The sequence below is a fragment of the Mustela erminea genome, chromosome 9 (assembly GCF_009829155.1).
Source record: "Mustela erminea isolate mMusErm1 chromosome 9, mMusErm1.Pri, whole genome shotgun sequence".
NCBI classification, from domain to species: domain Eukaryota; kingdom Metazoa; phylum Chordata; class Mammalia; order Carnivora; family Mustelidae; genus Mustela; species Mustela erminea.
The window spans coordinates 108,949,523-108,955,042 of record NC_045622.1 but is presented as its reverse complement, the minus strand read 5'-3'; the positions used below and the strand labels follow the sequence as shown (position 1 = coordinate 108,955,042).

The 5,520-nt window shown below is 47.1% G+C and overlaps 1 long non-coding RNA gene across 1 annotated transcript; it reads right to left on the bottom strand.

The window, feature by feature from the left end:
• Positions 1 to 2,005: 2,005 nt before the first annotated feature.
• Positions 2,006 to 5,187, bottom strand: LOC116598583. The gene is made up of 3 exons (XR_004289111.1): positions 4,888 to 5,187; positions 2,179 to 2,295; positions 2,006 to 2,051 (listed from the first exon to the last, which is right to left on the bottom strand). It is a non-coding gene; the product is annotated as an uncharacterized LOC116598583 (long non-coding RNA).
• Positions 5,188 to 5,520: the final 333 nt, after the last annotated feature.

Below are 5,520 nucleotides of genomic sequence, written 5' to 3'. Positions count from 1 at the left end.
AGTATTTTTTTTTTAATTTATATATTTGAGAGAGAGAGAGTGCAAGCAGGGAGAGGGGCCGAGAGAGGAGAGAAAGAGAGAATCTCAGACAGACTCCCTGCTGCGTGCAGAGCCTGAGACGGGGCTCCATCTCACAACCCTGAGATCAGGACCTAAGCCAAAATCACGAATAGGATACTTAACTGATTGAGCCACCCAAGTACCCCCAGTTTGAAGTATTTTCTAACTTCACTGTTTTCTTCCTTGGCTCATTAGTTATAGAGAAATATATTTTCTGGGGCGCCTGGGTGGCCCAGTAGGTTAAGGCTTCTGCTTTCTGCTTGGGTCATGATCCCAGGGTGCTGGGAAGGAGCCCCGCATCCGGCTCTCTGCTCAGCAGGGAGCCTGCTTCCTCCTCTTCCTCTCTCTCTGCCTGCCTCTCAGCCTACTTGTGATCTCTGCCTGTCAAATAAATACATTAAATCTTTTTTTTTTTTTTAAAGAAAGATATATGTGGGGCGCCTGGGTGGGTCAGTGGTTTAAGCCTCTGCCTTCGGCTCGGGTCATGATCTCAGGGTCCTGGGATCGAGCCCCGCATCGGGCTCTCCGCTCAGTGGGGAGCCTGCTTCTCCCTCTCTCTCTGCCTGCCTCTCTGCTTACTTGTGATCTCTCTCTGTCAAATAAATAAATAAATAAAAATTTAAAAAAAAAAAAAGAAAGATATATGTTTTCTCTTTTTTTAAGATTTTATTTTTAAATAATTTCTCCATGCAGCGTGGGGCTCAAACTCACAACTCCAAGATCAAGAGCTGCATGCTCTACCGACTGAGCCAGCCAGGCGCCCCTACAAATACATTAATTTGTAAACATTTGGGGATTTTCCCAGATATATTATTATTTATTTCTAGCTTCACTCCATTGCGATCAGAGAACATGATCTGTGAGATTTTAATCTTTTGAATTTTATTTATTTATTTGATTTATTTATTTTTCAAGATTTTATTTATTTATTTATTTGAGAGAGAAAGATGGAGAGAGCGCAAGCACACAGAAGCAGGGGAGCGGCAGAGGGGGAGGGAGAAGCAGACTCCCCACTCAGCAGGGAGCCTGATGCAGGCCTTGATCCCAGGACCCTGAGATCATGACCTGAGCCAAAGGCAGTCAGCTTAACCGACTGAGCCACCCAGGCGCCCCCAAATCTCTTCTTGTAAAGGCACCAAATATACTGGATAAGGGTCCAGGCTAATGACCTAATTTTAACTTAGCATCTATGTAAGGACTCTATCTCCAAGTACAGTCATATTCTGAGGTGCTGGGGGGCGCTGGTGAGGATTTCAATATATTAATATATCAATAGTAGAAAAGTCTATCATGTTGCTACATTTAAAAAATTTTTTAAAGATTAATTAATTAATTAATTAGTTAATTAATTAATTTATTTGACAGGCAGAGATCACAAGCAGGCAGAGAAGCAGGCAGAGAGAGGAGGAAGCAGGCTCCCTGCTGAGCAGAGAGCAGGACTCAGGGCTCGATCCCAGGACCCTGAGATCATGACCTGAGCTGAAGGCAGAGGCTTTAACCCACTGAGCCACCCAGGCACCCCTTAAACTGTATTTTATGATAATATTACTTTTGCTGTAAATAGACATTTGTCTGTTACGGAAATTAAGAAAAGAAAAAAGCAGTGCTTTTAAATTTACCCAGATATTATCATTTTTGTGGTGCTTCATTCCTTCCTATGGATCCAAGTTGCCAAATTTCCTTTCAGCCTGAAGAACGCCCTTTAGCGTTTCTCATAGTGCAGGCCTGCCAGCAGCAAATTCTCTCCTCTGTCATTTTTCTTAAAATGTCGTTCCTTCTCCCTCCTACTGCAAGGTATTTTCATCGGCTAAAGAATTCTAGATTCAAAGTCTTGTCAGCAGGATGCTTGGGTGGCTCAGTCGGTTAAGCTGCTGCCTTTGATTCGGGTCATGATCCCAGGGTCCTGGGATCGAGTCCCACATCAGGCTCCTGGCTTGGCAGGGAGCCTGCTTCTCTCACTGCCTTTGCCTGCTTGTGGGTTCTCTCTCTCTCTGACAAACAAATAAATAAAATCTTTAGAAACATGAAAAGAAAGTCTTGTCAGCGCTTTAGAGGTGTGACCCCACTGTCTTCCATCCTGGTCTCTTGGACGTCACTGTTCCCTGATCTGTAACCCACCTGCTTTCAAAATGTCTTCTTTACTTCTGGTTTTCAGCAGTCTGACTATCATGTGCCCACTCCAGGTGTGATTTTCTTTGTGCTCATCCTATGTGTGTCTTGCCAAGCTTTTTGAACCTGCAAGTGAATGTTTCTCATCAAATTTCAGATTTTTTTTTTTTTATCATTCTCTCTTCCAAATATTTTTTTCTATCCCATTCTCTGTCTCCTCTCCTTCTAGACCTCCGGACACGTATGTCAGACTGTTTGATATCATCCCACAGATCACTGGGCACTGTTAATTTCTATTCGATACTTTTGTCTCTGATTTTCAGAGGACATCATTTCTCCGGACCGTCCTTAAACTCATGGGCTTTTCTTCTTCCAAGCCTTCTTCAATCTTCTTTTAAGCCTCTCCAATGGATTTTTCAGTCCATTTGCTTCTTTTTTACAGTCTTAATTATTCTGGTAAGACTCCCCATTAAGACCACCATATATTCCACGGGGGCCTGGGTGGCTCAGTCAGCTAAGCATCTGCCTTCAGCTCAGGTCATGATCCTGGGGTCCCAAGATCGAGCCCCACATCCATCTCCCTGCTCATCAGGGAGTCTGCTTCTCCCTCTGCCGCCCCCCCTGCTTGTGCTTTCTCTCTCTCTCAAATAAATAAATACATAAATAAAATCTTTTTTTAAGCATTTAAAAAAAAAGATTTTATTTATTTATTTGACAGAGAGAGATCACAAGTAGGCAGAGAGTCAGGCAGAGAGAGAGGAGGAAGCAGGCACCCTACTGAGCAAAGAGCCCGATGAGGGGCTCGATCTCAGGACTCTGAGATCATGACCTGAGCCGAAGGCAGCGGCTCAATCCACTGAGCCACCCAGGCGCCCCCATAAATAAAATCTTAAGAAAAAAAAAAGAAGAAGAATCAAGAGACAGGACAACTAAAACCAGTCTGTGACCCCTGACTGGGTCTTGAATCTTTTTTTAAAAAAAAACAAAACAGAGCAAAATGCTATAATGGAAATTTTAGGGATATTTGAAGAAATGTAATTACGATAGGCAATCTAGATAATGATATTGCATCATTGTGAAGTTTCCTGGTCGCTATGAAAACAGTTTGGCAATTTCTCAGAAAGTTAAACATAGACTTATGATATGATTCCCAGGCTTGCTTTTAGGCACAGGCCCTAAAGAACTGAAGCAGGGACCCAAACAGACACTTGTACACCCACATTTACGGCATCATTTGCAGGCGCCAAAAGACGGAAACAACGCATATGTCCATCAACAGATAAATGGCTAAACAGAATATAGTCTATCCATGTAGTGCAATATTTTTTTAAAAGATTTTATTTATTTATTTATTTATTTATTTATTTATTTGACAGACAGAGATCACAAGTAGGCAGAGAGGCAGGCAGAGAGAGAGGAGGAAGCAGGGTCCCCACTGAGCAGAGAGCCCGATGTGGGGCTGGATCCCAGGACCCTGGGATCATGACCTGAGCCGAAGGCAGAGGCTTTAACCCACTGAGCCACCCAGGTACCCCCATGTAGTAGAATATTCTTCAGCCTTCAAAAGGAATGAAATTCTGGCACATCCTAGAAGCACAGATGAATCTTGAAGATATTATGCTAAGTGATATAAACCAGACACAAAATGACAGATGCTAGATGATTCCACTCACACGAGGTACCTAGTAGCATAAGCAAATCTATGGAGATAGAAAGTAGAATCAAGGCGCGCCTGGGTGGCTCAGTTGGCTGAGTGTCAGAATCTTGACTTTGGTTCCACGCCCCACGTCGGCTCCGTGCTCAGCAGGGAATCTGTTTCTCTCTCTCTCTCTCCCTCCTCTGCCCCTCCCCCCACTCAGGCATGTTCTCTCCCTTTCACTTGCTCTCTCTAAAATAATAAGTAAATCTAAGAAAGGAAGAAAGGAAGAAAAGAAGGAAGGAAGGAAGAAAAACAAACTAGAGATTACCAGGGCGGATGGGATGTTTGATGAAAAGGTTCTGGAAATGGATAGTGGTGATGGAACACAAGCTTATCAATATAGTTCATGCCACAACTGTGAAGGCCTCCCGAGGCCTTCGGCAGATGGGAGTCAGTCCACCAAACCCAGAAATGAGCTGCGTGGCCGTGAGTTCTGCTGGGGTGGACCATGAGCTGTGCCCCGAGCACCCTCGCCCAGTTCCACGCCTTCCCAGGCCACATACACTCTGTGGGGTCCATACCATCAGCTCTGTCCTCGAGAAGCATCTTCCTTTCCCCAACGGGCTGCCCACCCCCACAATTATGTCTGACGTGAGCTAGACCAGCACACGGGGCCTTGCTCGCATCCTGGCTTGTGCCTCGCGCCCCTTTCTGCCACAGCTCCCTCTCCATCTTCACCTCTGAGGCTCATGGAACGACAGCCAGGTGTGCCATCCTGTGTCCCGCCCAGACACAGGATCCCCTAGAGCATCCCAGTGACCCGGGGCGGCCGCCCGGGAGCAGGGACATCTGGCAGAGGCGGGGGCAGAGCGCCAGCTCTCCGCTGCAACGTGCTGCCATAGGAACAAGGCAGTGTCTAGAGAGGGCATGACGAGAGACTTGGGCCACATACGTCTGGTAACAGACAGCAGCTGGGCCAGGCTGGAACACTGAGGAACATGGGTAGGGAACTCGGGCTGAAATAGGAAGGAAGCAGCGTACAGGTCTACTTTCAGGTTAGCCTATGACCATGACCTTACCAGGAGGCAGATGGCAGCCCTTCGGGGACAGCCAAGGCAGTGGAAAGATCGCTGGTCTCAATACCACCATTTGGCTCTTTGGTTGATAACCTAAAAACCCAGATCCCATGGGTGGGAAAGGGGAAGTCATAATGGGAGACTCGCGGGCCACTGTGAAGGACCAGCGTGCCCCTGAAGTAGCCTGACGGAGGCCTCCACGGCAGGCGCTGACCACCACCTCCTTTCCAGCTCCACGTTCTAGACTTACTAAAGCTTTACGTGGCACTTAGCAATGCAGGAATGCTGGCACACCCAGCAGGCACTTACCTGTGGCCGGTGGAGGCGGGGCGAGCCGGAGGGGCAGGACAAAGAGGAAGAACAGGACTCCAGGGTTGGGAGCACAGGCTGCCCCGGAGACAAGGTCACAGCTCACTTTGGGTTCCCCGTTCAGGAAGAGGAGCTTCTGTAGCTTCCAGAAGTCCTGCGCCATCCCACATCTGGGGACAAAATCAGCAGTCAGTGGCGCCCCATCCCTTCTTTGTACATCCACTTAAACCTTCCCCAGGTCCTCATTCTGAGGATGACTTCACCCTTCGGGAGCCACAGAAGGTCCCAGAGGGGAGTCTAAGTAGGCCGTGGGGGGGTCTGCCCTGT